Source organism: Pleurodeles waltl, chromosome 4_2 (assembly GCF_031143425.1).
Source record: "Pleurodeles waltl isolate 20211129_DDA chromosome 4_2, aPleWal1.hap1.20221129, whole genome shotgun sequence".
In the NCBI taxonomy this organism is placed as follows: Eukaryota; Metazoa; Chordata; class Amphibia; order Caudata; family Salamandridae; genus Pleurodeles; species Pleurodeles waltl.
In genome coordinates, this window is record NC_090443.1 from 696,762,248 (window position 1) to 696,788,063 (window position 25,816).

The following is a 25,816-nucleotide window of genomic DNA, read 5'->3' on the forward strand; positions in this document are numbered from 1 at the left end:
CAGCAATGGAGTTGCTAGAAACTCTCACTTTTATAATAGTGCTTCAACAGAAACTGCAGTATTGGATGAAGTCAAGTGTCCGTAATTACTTCTAACTGGAGCATACACAGTGCCTGTACCCCGGTACTACATTGAGCACCAATCACTATCCACCTAACTATAGTGGACTATTGCAAAACCTGTTGGCTGTATCATTGATGCAATTGCTGAAGAGGGCTCATCCAAAGACCCCAGTGACTGAAAGGAGCTCATGCAGAATTTGTTTCTATCTCTCTCCCTCTCTTCCTCTAATCCTCTAAATTTCACAGGAATGACTTGTAGTATGCTGCCACATTCAAGCGGCTGGCAGGAGCAGCAAGGGAGTAGCCAGGAACCATGAATTTCATATGAGAACCTGATGGTAACAGCTTTTTGCCAAAAAAAATGGAAAAACATGGGTTGCTTGTTTTCCATTCAGAGGGAACTTGAATGGCCTGGTTGTTTGGGTAGACTGGCCCTTTGGGTAGACTGCTTCTATTGGAGCAGGATTAAGCCTTAATTTCCTGAGAGCCCTTCTTGCCTGGAGTGGCACTTTGGACAGAAAAGATGGATTGTAAAATGGCTTTAGGAATTGCCAGCAGCTGAGGTCAGTTCAAGCAATCCACCCATCACCGTTGTTCTTCTGTTCAGTGCAATGCCAATATAAAAATCCTGACAGAAGAGAACATGCAAGCTTTGTAGTCTCAAATGCTATTGCCTGCTTCTGTTTGAAGGCTTACTGCTGTGCTCGACCTTCAGCTATGTCAGTAGTCTACAAAATGTATTATGCTAAGCCCTTCTGAGTATAATGTGTTTGCTTCGGGCCCCCTTAAGCTGATGTACATGGGGGTATTATATTTTTGGGAGTAAGGAACATGCATAATTCAAGGAATCTTATTGTATCATATTGCACAGTAGGAATTCTACTGGGACATGGGTGGGCCATTCCTCTTGCCTTCTCAAACCTGGCTCATTTAGCCCTCTGTTGCTGCTGAATCTTGCATTACTTTTCCCAGACGAGCACAGTCTCTCTGTCTACCTCTTAAATTCCTAAATTTTCCCCTACTTCTTCAGCTCTTCCTCTGTCACTCTTTGCCCTGTTCTAACCCTCTGGATTTGTGCAGGACACCTTCCTCGTCTCGACATATTGCTCAACTCACGCTCTTACGGGCGGTGTCACCCTCCCTACACTAATTATATCCTCCCAACCAGTGAAACGATGTCCATTGACCTAAATGGGATCGCCCACCTTCCTCGATCTACAAACTTGTTTTATTTCTCAGGTTTCAATAAGACCGCAACCCCAAACACAAAACCCAGTGGTAATGAGTATAAATAATAATTTGATCTACTTCATCATGAGATAGGTTGAAAATAGTGACTCACAGGGATGGTACTTCCTCATGAGATAGGTTGAAAATAGTGACTCACAGGGATGGTGGCCTCTTTGGGGTCAGCAGAACACCATGTCTGTGGTCGCTTTTTGAATAACTTATTTTTTTTAATGGAAACAGGGCTACCTTTGAGAGTAGACAGTGGTAGACCTGTCTACTCCCTAATAACCTTTTTTATTTACTTTCACAAAGAGGGAGGAGTCCCTTTCCCTTTTGCAAACAGGTTACCACTCTTTGTTGAGAGTTGGTAAAATTTCAATGCTTTGAGACTAGTTTTTGGTTGCAAAACACTGATACATACCATAACGAATCATTATTTGGAAAGGAGGTCCTAAAGCCACCCATTGCAAATAATTATTCATTACTCTTCTAACCCCATTTTGCAATTTGGTAACCTGTCACTGAATTGCAGAATGTCTTGTACATTGAAAAAGCATTTTTAGGGTTGCAAACTCTGAAATTGAGTGTTTGTGACCACAAAAAAGCTTTGTACATCTGGCCCCAAATCAAAGAAACACATCATCTAACAAAAATAAATGTTCTTTTTTTAAAGTTAGGTTACACTGCTAAGGCCTAACCAACAGCTGTGTTATTGTGAAGTTATGAACGCCGAACTTAAGATGACTGCACAGTGTCTCCAGGAAGCCTAGGTTGGTCTGGACAGCACTTGCTTGTAGTATGTGCTGAAGATAGGCTTCACAACAGCCCACACCAGGATCGGTGCTTAAAGAACAGTGCACTTTATAAGCACACTAGAAACCACGCTGGCCATCATTAAGTGAAACCACTTCTTTTTCTTTTCCATCTTACACTAGTCACTTTAACACATTATTTCCAGTGACCCCTGCAGAGGCCCCTCCAATCAGAGTCCCTAGAGACACCTGTGGCACCCCTTTCCTGCAGTGTATTCTGCTTCTGGACTCCAGTTCCTCCCGTTTCCTCAACACTTAACACACGTTTTCACAGAGCAATGACAACTACCTGTGAAAAGAAATTCAAAACAACTCTAGTCCACACACACATGTGGATAAATCTATCACCATTTTTGTGTGAGTTAAGCTTTCTTGTGTGCTTTTTTCACAGGCAGTTGTGTTTATTTGCCTGTTTACACTAAGTAAGTAGAGAAATTAGTTTCTGTGGAAGCACATCCCTAGTCAGATAATCCCATGAATCCCCTGGGAGAAACCCACTGTTTGGAGACCTCTGATATAGGTCAAAACAAGGCTCCCTCTTGCTATCCAAGAAGTGGCTCTGTAGACTAGTGCTAGCGGAGGTGCTTTAATAAAATTTATTAATGAGTGTTTATGTATTTTGAATAATAAGTTTATGCAGAAAATGAAATAATGTAGAAAATAATGCACGCATTTGAAAATGTGATCACGAAGAATGGCAACCAATGTTAACGAAATATACTAAATAATGATTATTACTTATGAAATATTGAATGTTAGACTAATGCAGTGATATGTCATATTAAGGGTTATGAATTAAGCTTTATTAATTGTATGCCTTAACTAGCGAGTGTCTTGGTCTATTTGCCGGGCCTCATGTAAAAGCTGTATTTCTTTGCATTTAATAAAAATGCTGACCTAGAGAATTAAACTGTGAAATGTCTACTGTATTGTTAAGTGTGCTCATAACGAAAGCTTTTCTTGTGAACTGACTGGTAGAAGATGATGTTCCTGCTAATGCAACATTTTATGTGTAATATGTGTGAGACTGACTTTCCCAGAACAAGAACAATGAAGATACTGACTAGTGTAGAAGCTGCAACAATATTGTTACCTGACAAGCCGGCCGATGAGGACAGCGCAATACGTACCAATCAACAATATGAGAACAGAGAAATATTAGAATTCATAGATTTGGGATAGTAGTTTTATTGGACAGAGTGTGAACATATGATTAACTGGCCAATAGGGAATTAGGGGATAATTTAGGTAGCTTTAATATAATGATGCTGCAGGGAGAGAAGAGATTTCATTCTGACATTCTGGCTCATTCTGCCCATATTTTCCTGACCGAGAGGTTATTATTTCTTATGCGTCTTTACAAGAGACGTGCTTGACTTTAATGCTTAAGTGACTTTGCCATTTTTATAGTTTCTGATGCTGAAGCCTGACGTTTTGTTAATCGACTGATGTCCTGAGGACGAAGACTGATTCTGCTTTGCTGATCCATACCGAGGATAGGTATATTCTGAAATGTGATTATTAGGCATATTTGTTTTTCGTTTCTAGGTACCAACTACGCTGTTTTGATAGAGTCATTGTTGGATGTTTACCAAATTTGTGTTACTAAATTGTTTTGCATGAAGCCCAACATGCTGATGCTAATATGACGTTAGTTAAGGATCCCCACGTATGATAACAGGGAGTAATGCTTGATGAATTTATCTGCTAAACTTCATGTACTTCATTTCATTGACGCAGCTGACTTTGCTATTGATTTGCACCATAACTCTAGAATGTGTTGTAGTTCAAGCTTTGATTAGACTGCGTTTCTTCCGCCGCTTTGGGCAACCAGTATTGTTTCTATAAGTGTTTCATTTGATTTTGAGATGAACTTACATGACCTTAGCATTGTTAATATAGGGAAATAAACATTCTGAACTTTTACTAAGGTGTGGTTATTCATGACTGAAGGTCATGGTGTGTGACAATTACTCGCTCTTTTGATATTTATTGATTACTAATGATTATTGATTATTGTGTATTGATTATTGATTATGTGCTGAAGCTATGGTAAGAACATCTTAATTGCAAGTCAAAAGGTTCATCGACCTATTCGAGTCCCCTTGTAAGTTTACTTGTTAAGGTCAGGCGCGCTAACACATGCATTTATATAAACTTGAAATCATATGTTTATGCCTTTCTAAAGGCAATAATTGAATTGCCTTTGTATTAGTTATTGACGTGCATCAGGACTACTGGATCTATAACTGTGCGTCACCTCTTGGCTGCAATATATAGGTCCCAGGTCAGCTTTCTATCAATTTGAATTCTGAGATAGTGTTAATATCAACAATCTCCAGTTTAGATGTTCCCTATGGCCAGATATAACTTATTATGGCCAAAGTGCATGATTTAGGTTTTCTCCACATTCACAGACAGATTACTCTGTGTGGCTTACAATTCTAACTGAACCAGCACATGCTTAAATCCTATCAGTGTGGTATGAAGAAGAAGCATGTTGTTTGGGTAGAACAACTGCATCCTCTTCAGAATCGATGAAGACGAGAGGGAGCTATTACACAGATCCGCCTCGCTCCTGAGGTGTTATAAATAGGTTTTGAGAATGCTGAACCCCTTAAAAACGGTCACTTTTAATGTTCTGGACAATCCAGGGTTGCTCAATCAATGTACGAATTGTGGTCCAAAGGGGGATACAATTTGCCTTGCTTACGGTTAAGAAGAAGTTAAGATATGCACAATACAGTGACATCACCGCCCCACAAGTGTCCATGCACAGTTGACGTCCCCAGATGAAAGACTGTTTGGGTTACTTGTGTGTGTACTTTTCCAGCTTTCTGGGGAAACGTCAGCAGCGTTTGATGATGCTTTATCCTGGAGCTCGGGCGCCACCTCCAGGATAAATGAAGGAATGTCGACTGCTCAGGGTGGTGTCCATACAGAGCTTATGTGTGGTCACTTCCCTCCATCCTGGGGTTCTCTGGCCTTCCCGGTTCTGCCTCTCACGGGCGCTGCCGCAAGTCCGGCCGCCAGACTGAAAGGAGAGATATAGCCACTTCGGACTTGCAACACTCTCTAAGTGGCCAACCGCCACCCAGTGCAGCATGCATCACCGTGAGTCACAAAGTTCTTGCAAAGCAGCAAAGCCCACGCAGTCAAACGCACCCAAATTTGGCACAGTGAGCAGCTCTCACGACTCCTTGTGGGGTGGGATACCGTCTTCCAGCCGCCCGCTGGGACTCTAGTAGTGGAGAAGAACATCCCAGCCTTACTGTTCACACTAGACGCAATGCTGCGGGGGCCGAACACACTCGTTGGTGAGAACCGAAGTACGCCAGCACAAATCCGCTTCTGGCCTGGGACTCACGACCCATGAGTAGTCACACCCCTGCAGCAACAACACGCTCTGCACAGTACTGTTCCCCCATGTATGCCTTACTGCAAACAAATACAGCTAACTGATCATGTCCTAACACCATCTGCGACTGAACCCTGCGCACCCACCCAAGCCACAGGTGGAGGCCCTCAAACAGTGGCCCCACATGTTGCGGTTGCACCAGCCTACCTGGCGGCGAGCACGCGTCCTCCATTCAGCCAGTGAAGTGATGTAGCAACGGCAGTGTCTCACTGCAAGACATGCACCACAGGCTCACAAACTACTTTTGCACAGCTCGCAAATAGTATGCAAAATCTAGTGAAGGTACATCAAACAGTGCCAAAGGTATTAGCAAAACAAAAAACACTCTATGGAAACTAGCTCCTAACTATAACTACCTACTGGCAACCACCAGTAGGTAATATATATATAGCGGGAGCCTGATTGAAGCCTTATTCTTTCAAAATTCCTGATTAATTCCTTAGAGCTATTCCCTGACACAAACTTTGCTGCCCAGTCAAACGCAAATTGAGCGTCCTCACCACACAGAAAGCCCAACGAGGCCCTCTACCTTACAGAACTCCTGTCCTTTTAACCATTGATATTGCCTTCCCTAAAATGTGACTGGCTGGCACATTTATAGCCTAATAAAGTTATGGCACAAGTGGAGTATTTTCCCCTCTCTGGAACTATCACCTATGCTCAAGGACTCCCTCCAGACAGCAGTTGATCAATTATGTGCGTTTTTTGTCCCGATGATGACCTAAACTAATGAAGGTCGAAACGTCATCAACATAATCCAGGAGATCCACTGCACCTGACTTATAACACGATCCAAGAGAATTTGCTTCACTCCACTTCATGATGTATATGAGTCCGAACATATGCTCTCTCGCTTTATTTGTAATCTATTTTACGTGTTTCCCATGCGCCATTCACGGTTTTATCTATGAGCACTATGTGTCCACCATTTATTACCTGCATATGACGGGAATAATGTTGATGCCGTCTACCATCTTTTTCATTGTATATGCTTTGAAAATACAAACCCCAGTATTCATTCGTCTGGTGCTTTTAGTTCTTTTTTTTAATAATTAATTTTTTCTCAAATCATTTGTTATAATTATTACCTGTTAAGATGTTGTACGGTACTGTAAAGTTAAAGGAGTCATTTTTTTAAGTGTGAGCATGGGTGTCATTTGGGGGCAGCTCCCCTGCGAACCCTAGCAATGCTCTTCCAAACCCTGGCCTCTGAGAGGAAAAGACTCACCAGGAATCGGGATATTTTACTTAGTAAAATGCTCCAGAGTTCAGAAAACAGTTTCTTGTGCAGCAGGTCACTTGAGATTGTGACAGTGGCGGCTGGCAACTCTGAGAGAGGTGGGGCGGGCAAATGGGTGGGAGCATTCATAAGTGCTAGATGCAAGATGCCTAGGAAATAAAATAAAAATGAACTTACCTTGCTTGCTGCAGCCTACACAATGAGGCGTTCTCCTGCTCTGGGTCCTCTTCTGCTCTCCTCGAGGCTCCAGTCAACTCTATTAACTAATCCTGCACTGCTCTCATGCTGCTAGCCAGCATGAGAGCAGCACCAGGATTGGATAGAAGGGGGCTGTCTCAGCACTCCTAAAATCACTGGATGCCTGTGCTTTCTCTATGCCAGCTGTCTAAGTAGGTTAGAGAGGTTTAAAATGTGCATGTCTGGCAGGCCGTCGCATCACAGTCAGCCAAAGAGACAAGTGCACTTTAAACTTAAAGTGCCCTGCCCATCACTTCTCTCTGCTGCTGCCAGCCAGTGGTGGCCCTGCCCTCATCCTGACGGTCAACTCTGGATGGGGTTATTGAAAAATAAAATGGTAATAAATTACCTTTATTATAATTTTATTTTTTCATCTCTAGGGGCAATTTAGTTAGTGGGGTGACGCACCTTCGTTTTAGCGAAGGAGCCCCCCTGGATTGTACCAGTTGCAACTTGCAACTGTTACAATTCAGCCTGAAAAGCATTCAATTTTTAAAAGCACTATAGTTTAGAAGTAGTGTAGCAGTCGTGCAAAGGACCTTAGTGCGGGCAAGTAAAATAGGCCCTCTAACTGCTGGTTGAGTGGTAAAAGTACAGCAGTAATCAAGCTCATGAGGCAAACCAGGCCTCTAGCGTTTAAAACCCTGTGCAACTACACCTGCTGCACCATAGATAGCTATGCCCCTGCTTTTCAGAAATGTTCATTCCCTTCTTCTCTCTCTCTGTCTGAGAGAGTGGTGCACTCACACCATCACAGAGTTGTGGTCCCTCTTTAAAATGCAGAATCTGTCCATCCCATTTACAAGACCTCTGCTAGTCACACTTTTACAGGATGTCAGGCAAGTCTTGATCTATGAAGTGAAAGTGTAGCTTTCAAACTGACTCCTGTCATCCTGCAAAGTACTGGTTGGGAAGAGAGTGGCTGACAGCTGTCAGCCTCTAAACACAGAAAATCATGTTCATGCAAGTTTAGGTACCAGAGAAAATGAATTCATTCAGGGACAGGGATATGGCAAAGTAATGCATCACATTGAGGATTAGTGGTGAGGGTCAATGAACAGTGAAGAGAGAGGACTAACTGAGCCATTGAGCGGAAGGTGGAACTCAAAAGAATCCACCACTTTTCTTTGCCTGCCATCTCACTCTTAGCCCGGAACTCCAATACTCACCACAACTTCATGTGTTAAAGACACAAGCTGTTTGTCTGTGCACAAATGACTACAAATGATTACAAACGTCACGAGTAAACTTTTATGTGCATTGCTGATTGTTAAAAGCAGTTTGTTCCTTAATGGAGCCACTTTCAACAGCACTCTACCCTTACCCTTAACTAAGTAATCTAATTATGCAAAGTAAAGGCAGCTGTCATGTCTGCTACCTACATCCAGTTGAGGCGTTGCCATCCCACCATACTTGCAATGATGATAATAAAAACTACATCATCCTGAATGCAACAAACTATTACTTAAAAAGACAATATTGGCTGACAATGTCACATAATGAGGTCACTTGACAGCTATGACAAACACTTTTAGTGATGTAGCAGCAACGCAAACCTCTCAGACATATCTATGAGGCCACGCAAAGCCACTTTGCTTGCCTTTGAATGGCCTCATAGATAATGAGTAAGGAAAGGCTGCGCAAGTCGCTGCATTGCCTACTCTGCGTCAGGAAGGCATTCCATGGGTGTTTCAGTGGGCTTCATGGATTTTGACAAATCCCCAGACATACGAGAACCTGTAAACGTGGGGATGCACCAAAATCTTATGCCTCCCAGGACACAGTAACAGTGATAAATATCTTTATTTCTCCTCATTTTTTCCTCTTTCTACGTGTGCTGCATTCTGTGATTACTAACTGTGATTACTTTGGGGTGTTTGCAGATTCTCCAATAAAATGTCAGTGTTTCTAATTTGTAATTTGACCTAGTTCTGGCCCCATATACTGCATTAGTGATTTTGACATCACTTGGTTCACACATTATGCAATCTGGCCTTCTTTTTTTAACTTAACTTGGTTTTTGGGGATTAGACCAAAAATAACTTGGCTAATTGCATCAGGGGAAGACATGAAGAGTCCAAGGAGGTGGAGGAGGAAAGCAGAGTCGCTCCCAAACACATGGTTTGAGAGTTTTTTAAATGTCCACCAGCCGAGAAAGTCTGTGCTCAGAAAGTCACTTGCAAAATATGTGACGATGAGTTCAACAAAGGAATAAATAAAAAGTATGCCTTCTGGAATGTGTAAGCATCTCAATGCTTGGCATTCAATGATACAAGGAGAAGACAGGAAGAGCAGGAAAGGAGCACTATGGATTCTACATCTGGCACTGACCTCCAGCATATTGTGGGTCCTGGAGATAAACTTCGCCCAGATGTACTTGGAGCCAAACAGCAGGACTCCGATCCATGTTTTCCTATAACTAGACATGTTTGTCTAGACTGCAGCAAAGGAATATCTGTTGGTGAACAGTGTGCCACTGCTCAGAAGAACCAGACGTTAGCTCATGAGACCACTTGTAGAGAAATGTTTTTTAAACATTTCTCTTCCAAAGTCCAGATACCATGTTTTTCTATTATTTTTAGTTTAATCCCCAACAAAGAAAAGTTACAAATTGACCAAAAATAACTTTCAATGTTAATTTCTCAAAAATGGTGGAACGGATCAGCATCAAATTACAAAAGTACTCTTTCTGAGTAGACGTATAACTTGTTCCAAACTTGGTGTGTTTCAGTCCTGCAGTTTTTTCATTGAAAGTACATTTCCTGTGGGAAATTATACTTTTGAGACCACACATTACTTGCCCACCGCTTGACGGATCGGCACAAAAATATCCATGAAGGGCCTGAAGTGGATGAACATTTTTTGGAAGGTTTTGTGCAGATTCATTAGATGGTGCCAAAATCTGACCTTACTATAACTACACTATGGGGGTCATTTTGACCCTGGCGGTCCAAGACCGCCAGGGCTAAAAGGAAGGAAGCACCGCCAACAGGCTGGCGGTGCTTCCAGCCCTATTATGATCGTGGCGGAAGCACCGCGGTCGCACCACCGGGGCCGGCGGTTTCCCGCCGTTTTAGCCCCGGCGGTGATAATCCGCCAGGGCAGCGCTGCCCTGGGGATTATGACACCCCTACCGCCAGCCTGCCCCGTAGCAGACAGTGAAAAGCGTGACGGGTGCAACTGCACCCGTCGCACGGCCGCAACACCGCCGGCTCCATTAGGATCCGGCTCCTATGTTGCGGTCTCATTCCCGCCGGCCCAGCGGGAATGTCATAATGGGGGCCGCGTGAGTGCGGCGGTTACCGCCTGGCGTGCAGCGGTAGCCGCCCGCCAAGGTCGTAATGACCCCCTATATGTATAAAAAACACGGTGTGGTAATATCTGAGTCAGAGTTGCTATAAGAAGAGTTTATTTTTTTTGTTAACTTTGGCACCGTTTGACAAATCTTCACAAAACCTTCCAAAAAAAGGTTAATCTACTTCAGCTCCTTCCTGGAAAGTGTCAGGGGAATCTGACAAGCAGTGGATGAGAAAAATGGGGTCTCAAAACACTTTTCCCCATGCAATTTCTATAGGGAAATTAGATATCAATACAGTGAAAACAACTGCACAGAATTAAACCAAATTTGGCAGAAAGTTAGATCTTAACTAAGACTGTCATGCTTTGCTCCTTGTGCTCTTGTGCCCATCAGCTGGGGGCCACAATGTGGGACTTTCCAATGCTCTAATGAGCTTCCAGACCTTTCCCTGCATGCAAATCCTGACTTCCAGTCAGTTGGATGCTATTTGAAAATGACCATCCATTCCCAATCCATGCCAGGTTTTCTGGAAGCCATTCTGCTCATGCTCGGAACTCCATTACCTAGAATCCCCTGTTCACTGCTTCATCTCCACCCCTGCAGGCTAAAGATAGGTGGAAGAATTCAACACATCTGTGGCTGGATGCTAGCCTGCATACACCTGATGCATGTGATTACCTGTGAGCCCCGATAAGCCTCAGCTTATTTCACTGTAGTGTTGGGCATGGTAGCTGTTTGCCAGTGAGACAACCTTTGTTTCCTGACATTTCTGAGCCATAGTTCTTCCTTGCTTTTGTTCCACAACCTTATTTATTCCTCCCTTGTTTCCTAAGATTTTGTTATTCTTTCTTCCTTGTCCCTGAGCTGTAGTTATTCCTTGTTCCTGAGCTGTAGTTGTTTCTGTTCTTGGGCTGTAGCTATCCTTGTTCCTATTCCTGAGCTGTAGCAAATCCTTATTCCTGAACTAGCACTCCCTGCAGTGCTACTTTACTCCTGAGTCTCAGCTATTCCTTGTTTCTTAAAACAATTCTGCCTGCTGTGTTCCCTTGTTTCCTTGATTCCTGCACCAGCACTCCTTCATGCTCCCTTGAAGCCTCTCCTGTATTTTCATATTCCCAGTCTTTGCCTTTCTTTTCATTTTTTTGATCCAGTTCCTAAGTTGCTGTCTTTCTGCTGGTTTCCTTCTAGTTTCCGTGTATGTTTGTTGATTGCCTTCTGCCAAGTGTGCTCTTTGTTTTCCCTTCTTTCCTGTCAAGCATTCCTCCTTACTAGCTCTTTTTCTATCATGGTTGCATTTAGTTCTACACCCTTGCTGTCACAACCTTGGATTTTCCTGTTTGAATTGCCAGGATCCGTGGTCTCAGCTGACAACCTAGTTGATGTTTCTTATCGACTGTGAGTTTTGTCTTTCAGTTACATTTATAACTTCACCATGGGGTCAGCTCCACAGACCCTTCCTTTGCATGTATATCCAATATATGGGTATTAGCAGTCAGAATCCATAACAGCAATTGTGGGGGAGGAAATTACTGAGCTTCAGTCTTACTGTGTGGAGCTCATGAGTGTGTTACCCCATATTCCTTTTATTGTTTATTCTGTTTTATTTGTATATATATATATATATATATATATATATATATATATATATATATATATATATATATATATATATTTCTATGTGCCACCTTGCCCCTTGAATGCCTGTTCTTTCTGAGCCATATCTCTTTTATTTCCTTGAATAGAGCTTCCCTTTTGAATCCCCTCTCTCCTCTGACTCTCAGTGTGATCTTGGGCAGCTCTTAACCAGCAAAACAAATACAGGTCTCGTAGGGAGCACATGTACTTGAACATTTTCAGATTATCATCTCATTTATTACCACAGATCAAAAGAAATACACACATTCGCCACTAAATCACTTCCTACGAAGGGGGTTTCCAGTTCTACGTCAATTATACATGTTACATTTTACAGTCCCATACATTTAGTACCAGAGGCACTTATCGCCATGAAAAACAAGTTGGCTGGAAATCTCAGTTTCTTTTCTTTGGAATCAACCAAGGTGTTCAAGGACAAGGCTTGGAGCACTTGTAGGTAGAACATGATATGAAAGTTATCTGTGTGGAATTGTAATTTGTAACATGTATAATTGATGTAGAACTGGGAAACCCCCTTCTTAGGAAATATTTTAGTGATGAATTTATGTATCTCTTTTGAGTTCTGGTAAGAAGAATTTGGGATGATCCCCATGGATGGCTGCCCACTAACGGGGCTGTGTGCGGCAGGGGGTTGTGGCTGGCAGCAGAGGGTGAGCGCAGGTCCTGGACACAAGGGGTTGGACTCAGGGCCTGTGGCCAACCCCTAGCCATTCATGCCTGAGGCTGTGCATGGGGGGGGTCTGGCCAGAAACATATTGTAGTAAGGTATTACTTAACTTTTTTAAAAAAAATTAAATTCACTGAAAAAACAAAGAATAAAGAAAGCTTAGGAAGACAGTAAGATTGTGACTTATGTTTAAAAACCTTAAAAATTAATTGATTAGCAGTACTCTTTAATACCCAAAAAACAACGCATTACGTTAGCTACTCATAATTGACATGAAAGAATTTGCACCGCTGTGATGCACTGCTTATGTTCTTACATAGTACATCACTAATAACATATGCAATCTATAGTGGCGCAAGTTATACTTATGTCAGTTACAGATAACTGGTAAATTTCAGTCTTTTCTTGGTTTTTAAATAGTATTGCTTTTTAGTGAATTACTAAGGTTTTTAAACAGAAATTAAAACCCTACCATCTTACTCATGATAAACTCCACTTTAACCCTTGAGTTTTTATTTTGTGAGGAACTCACTTCTACACATTTCACCTTCCTTCCCAGCATTTTCTAGCATGCACCAGCCAGCATGCAACATCCTTACAGACCATATTCTTAACTTTGGGGAAGGAAGTATGTGTGAATTATGGGGAGGGGGCTGAGATTACCATCAGGAATTTCGAATCACTGGGGATTTGGTACATCCTCATCCAATACCTATGGTATTTCTCCATTTTCCCACTGAGTTTCACCTAGCGATTTTGGCTACTTTGAGCAGCCAGAAACTACAGGTGAAAAATAGTGTTACCACAAGTCATGTAATTCTGACAGGGCTTGTAACTCACATTATTGGCCCTATCAGAATTACCAGTGATCTCATGAGTCCTTTATTGGAAATTGTTTGGTGCCTCTATTGTGATACTGCCACATGAATTCGAATAGGTCATGAAGAAAGAATTAACCAGGCAGTGGTGGTTGAGTTGATCAGGTCAATTTGTGTCTTGTCACCCACATTTTTTAAAGAGTCATACCCTATAAAGTCAGTAGAGCATTTCACTCGAATGTAAATAACCAAGAAGCCTCACAGCTAGGCAAAAGGGGGTCACAACATTATGGAGTGCATTGGTGTAATACACTGACTGCTAGTGTTTGAAGAATTATATATGGGTGACAGTAACTTATTGGGCTGTTTTTCACTATGGGGTTCTGAGTGACATCAAGCAGACAACATGAACAAAGCTCGAGTTATCTGTGATGTCACTCATAACCCCAGGTGAAAAACATCCCTGTAATTTACCTTTTACCCATCTATAATTTTATGTTATGCATGGCCTCCAAAAATCGATTGCCTCTGCTTTCAATTGCTATGCAAAGGCAGAGGAGTTAAGAGGGAGCCATACATAACATGCCGTCTTCTCCCTGTCCCAAATGTAAAAAAATACCTGGCCTGCATCTATCCACCCCACCACTCTCGGTGCCTTCCCAGTTCACATGCATTCATATTGCCTTCTCAACTCTCTCTTCAGTTGCTCGTACGGTGCTTGGTAAGTATGGACGCTTTCCCCTTTGCATTGGCACTTTTTGACCATTCTTTTAATGCACATAATAGTTGTTCAATATATACCTATATTACAGAGTTTTATTTAACCTTCTACAGAGACACTGAGGATCATGTGACGCTGATCTGACAGAATATTAGGGGTAAGTCTGATACCTTCGTTCATGTCTTAGCTCACTCTTACTCTTGGCCAAGCATTTCCTCACAGTTCATTATTTTCCTTCTAAAATTGACGTTTTCCTGATTTACCATATTCTCTGGTAGGCATCACAAGTACAACGGTACTCCTACCAGCCTGTATTGTTATGTTGTGTACCACAGCCCTTCAATTAGTTCTTTCACTTTTCCAGCTGTATCGGCATTATTTCCTCTTGGTAAAGATAGTGCATCCATTATGTCCTGACTAAGACCTTGCTTAAATGTATCCTTGGTCAAAAAATTTACGATAACTCTAGCTTTGGACAGCATCTATGAAATTTATAATATGGACAACTTGGTCTGTTATATAACCATTTTCTTAAATCGTCTGTTGCTAGTAACCAATAACTTTAATTCTAAGAATTATTATATGTTGTTATTCTTCACTCAGTCACAATTGTATGTGTACTGCATCACTCACATTTTTATGGAGAACTCAATGTCATTTTTTGTACATTTGCTTTATGTATCCGTAAGCGATTGTCAATTGCGTATATTTTTGTTTGTGAATTCTGCACTATCAATACTTTGCATTTGCTGGTCCCTCATAAATAAATAAATAAATAAATAAAACTATTTAAACTGGTGAGCGGGATGGGAAGGGAGAAGGGGAGCAAAAACAAACTGCTGTGTGCAAGGAAACTCATGAACTTCCATGGATTTCTTATACATAAAGAAAAAATAGTCCCCTCATGACAGCAGTGGAAGGATACAAAGATACAAATCAGAATACTGTCTGCTGTTGGGTGGGAATGATACAAGGATAGGAAGGAAAGGCATCAAATCAAGAGGAGTCACCCTGAGACATATAACAAAGCGTTCTTATCAAGAGCAGGGATTTCTCAAAGCCCTATAGCAGTAGGTGAAGTGCACTGGGACAAGTAGGTCTGCCAGTTGAAAGCTCTGTAGTCCTAAATTTGATGGATTTGTTCTTCAACCACTTGTTCCTTGTAAATGTCAATCAAAGTTTATCCTGTTAACTTAAATGCTTAAGTGCTTTGTGTAGCTTGCATCTGACTGTACAGACACATTATTGGGTTACACGTTTCTGCTTGTGAACGTTATGTCCTCTCCATAGATGTTGACCATGATGCCTAGATTGCCCCCAGCAATCTTATGTTTGTGCTGGAAGTGGCATTTCTCATGCCCTGCCAACATTGTCTTCTATGATCTGAACCTCTCCTGTTATGTTCTTCTAAATATGCTTAGTCTGGTTTGATTCTAAATGATGCATGGCTCTTGAGGTAAGGCGATGCTTGTGTTACACCCCTTTTTGCAAGAACATCATTTTATTGTAATATAAAATTCAATACAAACTGTTATAAAGAAATTAGAGGCAACCTGATTGTAATCCAAGAATTCATGAATAATCTCACCACATCTACAGAGAGACTTATTATTTTAGATATACACGTGATCTGGACCAGCACATATTTAAATTCATACGCAGAGTGCTAACTTTCATTTTATGGGCTTACAAATGGATCAGTGACTGGTTTTAAGTGTCAGCAGTTCATGTGATACTATTGCAAATGACGGTCTACATCATTTTCTTCTATCTTATTTATCATAGACAGTACACAAATGTACAGATACACTACTGGCCCTCATTCTGACCCTGGCGGTCGGTGATAAAGCGGCGGCCAACCCGCCAACAGGCCGGCGGTCCAAAATATGCAATTTTGACCCTGGCGGGAACCGCCAACACAGCCCGCCGCATTAACACTCCGCCCGCCACGGCGGAACAAACAAACAGCGCGGCGGTCCCCGCCAACAGCCAGGCGGCAGACAATGTACCGCCCACCCTATCACGACCCACCAATCCGCCACCTTTTCCGGGGCGGGAGCACCGCCGATAAAAACACGGCGGAAACAGACTACGAACGGGAAAACGCTCACCTCCACATACACCACGCGAGATTCCGGCAGTATGGAACCCGAGTTGCAGGTCATCCCCGCACTCCTATACCTGCTCCTGTACCAGGAGCACGCCCGGCGGCGCGGAAGACATCGGTGAGTACTGCACCTACGACACAGGGGAGGGAAAAGATTACCGGCACACACCCACCCACCCACCCACACCCACTACAACACACACATCAATGCATTCCCACAGATCACTGTCACAACCCACAAACCCCCCCCTTCCGAAATAATGCAAAGACCAAAAGAAGAGATCTCAAACGGGCAGATATATTGAAAAATGGACAGCAGTAATCCAAATAAATAAATAAACTATGTACAAAATATATACAGCTACTAAATGTAGTCCAACCACTGTCCGTGGACCACAGGGGTCCTGAGCAAAGGGGCAAGGCCCAGTCCCACGACAAGAACTCCACGGAGAGAACACTGCAGGGGCATCAGAAAGAAAAAAGGACAGGCACCTCAGGGGGAAGGGAAGGGGGGGCACCTCAGCCACTTGAGTACACGACGCCAGATCCACGAGGGGACTCCATGACCACTGGGCCATCCTGGGGAGAGCAAAGCCACAGTCCAAACAGTCCATACAGTGGGTGGCCAGCCCACTGGGCCATCCTGGGGAGAGCCAAGCCACAGTCCAAACAGTCCATACAGTGGGTGGCCTGCCCACTGGGCCATCCTGGGGAGAGCAAAGCCACAGTCCAAACAGTCCATACAGTGGGTGGCCTGCCCACTGGGCCATCCTGGGGAGAGCCAAGCCACAGTCCAAACAGTCCATACAGTGGGTGGCCTGCCCACTGGGCCATCCTGGGGAGAGCAAAGCCACAGTCCATACAGTCCATACAGTGGGTGGCCTGCCCACTGGGCCATCCTGGGGAGAGCCAAGCCACAGTCCAAACAGTCCATACAGTGGGTGGCCTGCCCACTGGGCCATCCTGGGGAGAGCAAAGCCACAGTCCATACAGTCCATACAGTGGGTGGCCTGCCCACTGGGCCATCCTGGGGAGAGCAAAGCCACAGTCCAAACAGTCCATAACAGACTCCACTGCCACTGGAGGAGGCATGTTGGCCAGAGGACATCCTGCAGCCCTGCCCGAGACAGATCCTGCCCTGCCACGTCTGCCAAAGGGCCAGCGGTTCCTGCCTGGAAGGGCCCAGTTCAGCGGTTCTTGCCTTGAAGGGCCCAGTTCAGCGGTTCTTGCCTTGAAGGGCCCAGTTCAGCGGTTCTTGCCTTGAAGGGCCCAGTTCAGCGGTTCTTGCCTTGAAGGGCCCAGTTCAGCGGCTCTTGCCTTGAAGGGCCCAGTTCAGCGGCTCTTGCCTTGAAGGGCCCAGTTCAGTGGCTCTTGCCTTGAAGGGCCCAGTTCAGCGGTTCTTGCCTTGAAGGGCCCAGTTCAGCGGTTCTTGCCTTGAAGGGCCCAGTTCAGCGGTTCTTGCCTTGAAGGGCCCAGTTCAGCGGTTCTTGAGACGGCGGGCCCCAGCGGAGCGGTGCTGGAGACGGCGGGGCCCAGTTCAGCGGTTCTTGCCTTGAAGGGCCCAGTTCAGCGGTTCTTGCCTTGAAGGGCCCAGTTCAGCGGTTCTTGCCTTGAAGGGCCCAGTTCAGCGGTTCTTGCCTTGAAGGGCCCAGTTCAGCGGTTCTTGAGACGGCGGGCCCCAGCAGAGCGGTGCTGGAGACGGCGGAGCCCAGTTCAGCGGTTCTTGCCTTGAAGGGCCCAGTTCAGCGGTTCTTGCCTTGAAGGGCCCAGTTCAGCGGTTCGTGCCTTGAAGGGCCCAGTTCAGCGGTTCTTGCCTTGAAGGGCCCAGTTCAGCGGTTCTTGAGACGGCGGTCCCCAGCGGAGTGGTGCTGGAGACGGCGGCCATTCTATGGCCAACTGCTCATTGCCTGGTGGTGCCCTCCTGGGCAGCGGGGATGGTGCTCCTTCAATGCCCACCTGGGCTGTGGGTGGTGGGGCCCTCCTGGCCAGCTGGGCTGGGTCCTCCCTGGGCAGCGGCTATGGGGGTGGTGGGCTCTCCCGGGGCAGCTGTGCCGGTTCCTCCCGGGGCAGCGGCTATGGGGGTTGCGGGCTCCTCCTGGGCAGCTGTGACGGGTCCTCCATGGGCAGCAGGCCTGCTGCCTGACTTCTCCGCCTTGCTGCCCTTGCCCTCCTTAGTCGGGAGTCTGTGGCCCTTTCCTCCCTTTGGAGTTGTGGCTGTTGACGGTGGCTGGCTAGTGTCCTGGGGGGATATCGAATCCGGGCTCCGGCGGCGGCCCTTCCGCCTTCTGCTCCTCTTCCCAGGGGGTGGGCTGGCTGTCCCCTTGCTGCTGGGCGAAGATCCAGACCTGCGGGCTGGTGGGCTCCAATACCCCTGCACCCTTGTCAAGGGGGCTGCAGGGCTGGTGGTGGCTGAGGTGCTCTTTTTACCCCGACGAGAAGGAGGGGGGGGCTCAGGGTCAGGAAAGAAGGTAGCAGTAGAGAGATAGATTTTCTTGGGACAATGGAGAGTGGTAGGTACAGTGGGTATGGGAGTGGAGGGAGAGGATGTGGTTGTAGGCGAGACAAGTTTGCTGTCTTTGGGTGCAGGTGCAGGAGCGGGAGGCTGTCGTGAGGTGGATGGCTGTTGGGTGGGTGGGTGGCTGCGTTTGTGTGGTGTGGAAGAGGGGGTGACAGACACAGTGGGAGAGGACACAGGGGACGTGTAAATGGCAGTGGGGGTGGTGACTGCACGTGTGCGGACTGGAGTGGAGGGTATGCTGGTGATGGAAACACTGGCTGATGGTGAGGTGAATGAAGGTGTGAGTGTAGACGTCACAGGGAGGGAGGAGGGAGACGAGGAGGTGGGGGTCACAGAGGTGGTAGTGACTGTTGGCATGTCTGCATCGGAATGTTGCTTGTGTGAATGTCTGCGTGATCTGTAGTGCTTATGTTTGGATGAGCTGCTCTTGGGTGTTGAGGTGTGTGCAGGCTGGTCTGATGGTGTGGGTGGGACAGGCAGAGGAACAGGAGACTGGGAGGAGGGAGTTAGTAGAGGGAGGCAGGAGACAGGGACAATGGCTGCCGTCAGTGCTGAGGCCAGAGCCTGGAACGATCGCTGATGGGCAGCCTGACCCGAATGAATGCCCTCCAGGTACGCATTGCTGCGATGAACCTCCCTCTCCACCCCCTGGATGGCATTCAAAAGGGTAGTCTGCCCAACAATGAGCGTTCGGAGGAGGTCAATGACCTCCTCACTGAGGGCAGCGGGGGTAACAGGGGCAGGGCCTGAGGTGCCTGGGGCGAAGGAGATGCCCGGCTTCCTGGCAGAGCGGGCACGGGGCGAACGCTGAGGGGCTGCTGGGAGGGCGGAGATGGTGCGCTGGGTGGTGGCTGTACCTGTAATGGCGGGGGGCACGGATGGTGCCACCCCCGCAAGGGAGCTCCCTTCCGAGGACGTGTCCGTGTCGCTGCAGGGTCCAGTCGTCCCCGTTGTGGAGCTCCCCTCGCCCTCCGTCTCACTGGTCCAGTCAGACTCTGTGGCATGGCCCTCCTGGGCCATGTGAGATGCAGCTCCCTCCTGCCCCGATGCCACTTCTCCTCCGCCTGATGATGCTGATGCACACAAGCACAGAAAGACAAACAAAAAGGGGGGGGGAGAGAGAAATAAAGAGATTTTGAGTACATGGATCACCGGTACAGTTAGCGGACATGACAGACACAGATGCCCCCTGCACTAAGTTGCGCACTTGGGGTCCGCTATGCATTCCGTGGAACATGCCCTACACGCCTAGAGTTGACAACTGCACCCATGGATGACACGGCCCAGGGATGGCTGTACTGACACACTACTGAGGGTGGTGGCTGGGGACACAGGGGCTTACGGGGGTGCCCAGCCTACAGATATCGCCCTGGCCTAGGGGGACCCACAGCCCTCCTCCCCCACCCAGACACCTGCACTGCGCGACAACAGAGTAGATGATGCTTGTACTCACCCCCTTGTGTCTGCTGTGCTGCCCTCACGCGCCCATCCAAATCAGGGTAGGCCACCGCCAGGATCCGGAACATCAGGGGGGTCAGTTGACGGCAGGCACCCCGCCTACGTTGGGAGGCCATCCCCAGCAGAGACTCGGCGGTCTTCTTGGTCCCGCGGCGGATGTCCTCCCACCTCTTGCGGCAGTGGGTGCCCCGTCGATGGTGGACCCCCAGGGTCCGGACTTCCTTGGCAATGGCACGCCAAATCCCGATCTTCTCATGGGCGCGGACCTATGTGACACGTACAGGGAGGGAGAAATACCACGTTCAAGTTTGTCTGCATTTTCGTTGCCAGTGGCCCAACGCCCCCCATCCCCGCCAGGCCCCCCGCCAGGCCCCCCGCCAGGCCCAACATGCCCCCCATCCCCGCCAGGCCCCCCGCCAGGCCCCCCGCCAGGCCCAACATGCCCCCCATCCCCGCCAGGCCCCCCGCCAGGCCCCCCGCCAGCCCCAACATGCCCCCCATCCCCGCCAGGCCCCCCGCCAGCCCCAACATGCCCCCCATCCCCGCCAGGCCCCCCGCCAGGCCCCCCGCCAGCCCCAACATGCCCCCCATCCCCGCCAGGCCCCCCGCCAGCCCCAACATGCCCCCCATCCCCGCCAGGCCCCCCGCCAGGCCCCCCGCCAGCCCCAACATGCCCCCCATCCCCGCCAGGCCCCCCGCCAGGCCCCCCGCCAGGCCCAACATGCCCCCCATCCCCGCCAGGCCCCCCGCCAGGCCCCCCGCCAGGCCCAACATGCCCCCCATCCCCGCCAGGCCCCCCGCCAGGCCCCCCGCCAGCCCCAACATGCCCCCCATCCCCGCCAGGCCCCCCGCCAGGCCCCCAAGCCAGCCAGTGGCCCCAAATCCATATTGAATTAAACTCACTTGTTGGTCTGGAGGACCGTAGAGTAGCGCATACTGGGGGAGGACCCCATCCACAAGTTTCTCCAACTCCTCTCCAGTGAAGGCAGGGGCCCTTTCCCCAGTCGCAGCAGCCATTGTCCCTTCCAGACCGAGGTCACAGCAACACTTGCAGTATAGGTCCTCTCCTGTGAAAGTTCAAGTCGCAAGTGGATAAGTAGATAGGAAATGGCGGTCACGTCCGCGGCGGTGCGTACCGCGGCGGGGCGTACCGCCACCGCCGGCGCCCTTCGCCATTGGCTCCTGAAACCCATAGGCTTCAATGTTAACCAATGCGGCTTCGCGCCGCGGTCTTCGCCCGCCGACCGCCGCGGTGTGCCACGCCAGCGCATTGACCTCACATCCCATTGTCACACTTCACAGGTCAGGCAGCCCCCATTTCGAGGGTCCACATGGCTCAATTTCAACTGCGTCACACAGGCCTAGGCCTTGCATAGCCACTCAGACACGCCATTCACTGCATAGAGAATCGTTTACTGTGCAAGCTGTGAGTACGTACCTGTGGGTTGCTTGACTCTGTGCTCCATGTTGTCCTTCCTAGGCACCGTCCGCTGGGTTTGGCGAGGAGACGGATGAATCCTCGCGTGTACCGACCGCTGGTGGACCTGTCGACAATGGAAGAACGCCACATTATCCTGACCTACCGGCTTGACCGTGCCACTATACATGAACTGTGTGCCCAGCTGGAGCCCGACCTGATGTCCCCCATCCGCCAACTCACAGGGATTCCCCCTCTGGTGCAGGTCCTGTCAGTACTCCATTTCCTGGCAAGTGGGTCATTTCAGACAACAGTGGGAATTGCTTCTGGGATGTCTCAGCCCATGTTTTCGAAGGTGTTATCCAGAGTGTTGTCTGCCCTGATGAAATACGTGAGGAGCTACATCATTTTCCCTGAGGTGGGCGAATTGGCTACAGTGAAGGGTGATTTCTACGCCCTTGGACATATTCCCAACGTCATTGGTGCCATTGATGGGACCCATGTGGCTTTGGTTCCCCCAAGAGACAGGGAGCAGGTGTACAGGAACAGAAAAAGTTACCATTCCATGAACATCCAGGTGGTGTGTTTGGCTGACCAGTACATCTCGCATGTAAATGCCAAGTTCCCTGGGTCAGTGCATGACGCCTACATCCTGAGGAATAGCAGCATCCCTTACGTGATGGAACAGCTAGAGAGACACCGTGTATGGCTATTGGGGGACTCTGGGTACCCCAACCTGTCGTGGCTACTGACCCCAGTAAGGAATCCCCGGACCAGGGCAGAGGAACGGTACAATTAGGCCCATGGGCGTACTAGGAGGGTGATCGAACGCACCTTTGGCCTCCTAAAGGCCAGGTTTAGGTGCCTGCATATGACAGGTGGATCCCTAATGTACTCACCTAAGAAGGTGTGTCACATCATCGTGGCCTGCTGCATGCTTCACAACCTGGCTTTGCGCCGCCAGGTGCCTTTCCTGCAGGAGGATAGTCGAGACGGTGGTGTAGTGGCAGCTGTGGAACCTGTGGAGAGTGACGAGGAGGAAGACGATGGGGCTGAAACAGACAACAGGGACAGAATCATTGAACAGTACTTCCAATAGGACACAGGTAACAATTCAAACATAATTTAGTGAATGTGAACTACTCTCCTGCATCTCTGCTGCCTGTCTATTTGCCCCAGTGTATGATGACTGAGTTGTGGCTTTTCCCTCCCTATTTCAGATCTGGGGTCTCCACTACGAGTCCTGTGCTTCGTTTCCCCATGGACTACAGCTTTGTGGCAGCTGTTTGTTGACTTCACTATGTACAAGGACATATTTGCACTGTCATGTCAATTACAATATTTTGAAATCACAGCCAGACTCCAGATAGTTTTGTGCTAAATGGGTGTTTATTTCAGTGCTCAAAATGGGATGGGTGGTTTCAAGTGGGTGGGGGCTATGGTGAAGGAATGTCCATGGCAGAGTCCAGAGTAACAGTCACACAGGTGCATTGTCCAGAGGCCTGTGGAGAGATGGAGCATGGGAAGTTCAAGGATGGACAGGGTGACAATGTGGGACAGTGGGATGACATCAGGTGGTATCCTTTGCTGGCGGGGGTCTTGACATCCTACTCTGTCTTCTTGCGAGATCTCAGGGCCCTCTTGCGGGGTGGTTCTTCTCCTGCAGGAGGTGGGGGTCTGGTGGGCTGCTGTTGTGCGGGGGCCTCCTGACCACTAGCGCCGGCGGAGGTGGTTGGCTGTTCTTGGTCCAGGCTAGTGGCAGGGGCCCTTTGTTGTTGTTGAGTGTCCGTCCTGGTGTTGATGAGGTCCTGCAGCAGCCCGACCATGGTAACCAGGGTGGAGGTGAGGGCTCTGATGTCCTCCCTGTACCCCCGATAGTGTTCCTCCTGCAGTACCTGGATCTCCTGGAACCGGGCCAGTACCATCGCCATCGTCTCCTGGGAGCGGTTGTATGCTCCCATGATGGTGGTGAGGGCCTCGTGGAGAGTGGGTTCCCTGGGCCCGTCCCCCCCCTGTCGCACAGCTGCCCTCCGAGTTGCCCTGTTTCCCTGGGCCTCTGCCCCCTGGCCGGTGTGCCCACTACCACTGCCCCCAGGTCCCTGTTGTTGTTGGGGTGGTGGGTTATCCTGGGTGCCCTGTAGTGGTAGACACACCGCAGATTGACGCGCCCTGGAGACAGAGGCATGGGCCCGCTGGGTGGGAGCTGTGCTGGTGTTCCCAGAGGGGTTTGGGTCTGTAGTGGCCTGTGGCTGTCTGAGGGGAACCGACTGTCCAGAGGTCCCCGATGGTCCGGGCTGGTCATCGGTGTCCAGGTCGACAGAGCTGCTGTCATCGCTGACGGCCTCTTGGGTGGGGGGTGTGGAGAATTCTGGGCCCTCCGTGGCGGTGTGTTGGCGGTCGGGTCCTGCAGGGGTATAGAGGTATGGTTATAGTTTCAATATGTGGCATATGGGTGTATCTGTGGGTTCCCGTGTCCCCAAGTGCTGGCATTCGTGTGTGGGGGCTTTGGTGAGGGTGGCTTGTGGGGGGGATGTGTATATGCATTGGGCATGCTTTGGTGATGGGTGTCCATGCTTAGTGGACGCATGCAGGCCTAGGTTTTGGGATGTGTGGGTTGTGATGGTGAGACATTGGCAGGGAATAGGTGTGCTGGGGGTGGGGGTGAGGATGGTGGTGGGGGTGAGGATGGTGGTGGGGGTGAGGATGGTGGTGGGGGTGAGGGTGAGGGTGGGGGTGAGGATGGGGGTGGGGGTGAGGGTGGGGTTCGAGGATGGGGGTGAGGGTTGGGGTATGATTTGGCATGCAGGTGGGGGGGAAGCAGTAGTGAAGCTTCAACTTACCAGTGTCCATTCCTCCGCCGACTCCTGCGAGGCCGTCAGGATGCAGGATGTTCAAGACTTCCTCCTCCCATGTTCCATCGCTTCCTGATGTCTTCCCGATTTCTGGGGTGCTGTCCCACAGCGTTGACCCTGTCGACAATCCTCTGCCATAGCTCCGTCCTCCGGGCAATGCTGGTGTATTGGACCTGTGTGCCGAAGAGCTGGGGCTCTACCCGAACGATTTCCTCCACCATGACCCTGAGTTCTTCGTCTGAGAAGCGGGGCTGTCTTTGGGGTGCCATGGAGTGGTGTGTATGATGTGTGGGGTGGAGTATGTGTAGTTAAGTGTGTTGAGTGTGGTGGTGTGTGTTGTTTTGTGTGTGGATATTGTGTGGGTGATGGTGTAGTGTGCCTCTGTGTGATGGTATTCTGTGATCGCTGATGTGTCTCTCAGTGCTTCTTTCTGAATTTTTTGTCGTAGGGGTTTGTGGGTGATGTGGGTGTGTGTTTTATATTGTATTGTGTGTGTGGGAGTGGTGTGTGTATGTGTATCAGGTGTGTGGAATTCAAATCGGCCAATGTGGCTGAGTTTTGTTCGTTTGTGTGTATTCTGACCGCGGCGGTGTGTACCGCCAATGGAAAACCGCGTTTGAATGACCGCCGCGTGGATTCGTGGGTCGTAATGGCATGGGCGTATTTCTGTTGGCGTGACGGTGGAGGTTTGGTCACCTCCACTTTTCCGCCGACCGCTGGTCTGGCGGTCTGTTGTGGCTGTCGGATTTTCGGAGGTTTGGCTGCTGCGGGTCAGAATGACCGTGGCGGGTTACCGCGACCGCGGCGGAATTATGGAGGATTTCTGACCGGCGGTAGGCGCCTTTTACCGCCGAGGTCAGAATGACCACCACTGTCTCTTACCATTATTTACTGATTACAAACGTATTCTGTCAGTGTGGCGTTATTATTGTTCAAAGTAGTTTACATAACTCCTGGATAGCTGGCAACCCCAAATTACTCAAAGCAAACATGGGTCATGTGAATAGCCAGTTTTCAAGGCTAAGGGATATATACAGAAATTTGATACATTAGGCACACTTCAACATTTGGAATAAATCAGAATCATTCTCCACTATAGAAAAGTTTAGTTTTTTCTGCACACCTCTATTGTGACATGTTTGAGCACAATGACAGAATTGTTTCCAAAGGTGTGGGATGGGAATACACTGTAATGGGGCCGTAATGGCTAGAGGGCTCCGAGAAGAGAGAGAGGTAGACACAAGAGACCACACCCTAGCTGTGCTGTAACTGTTGTATATACTCCACCCTGAGTGGTAGGATGTC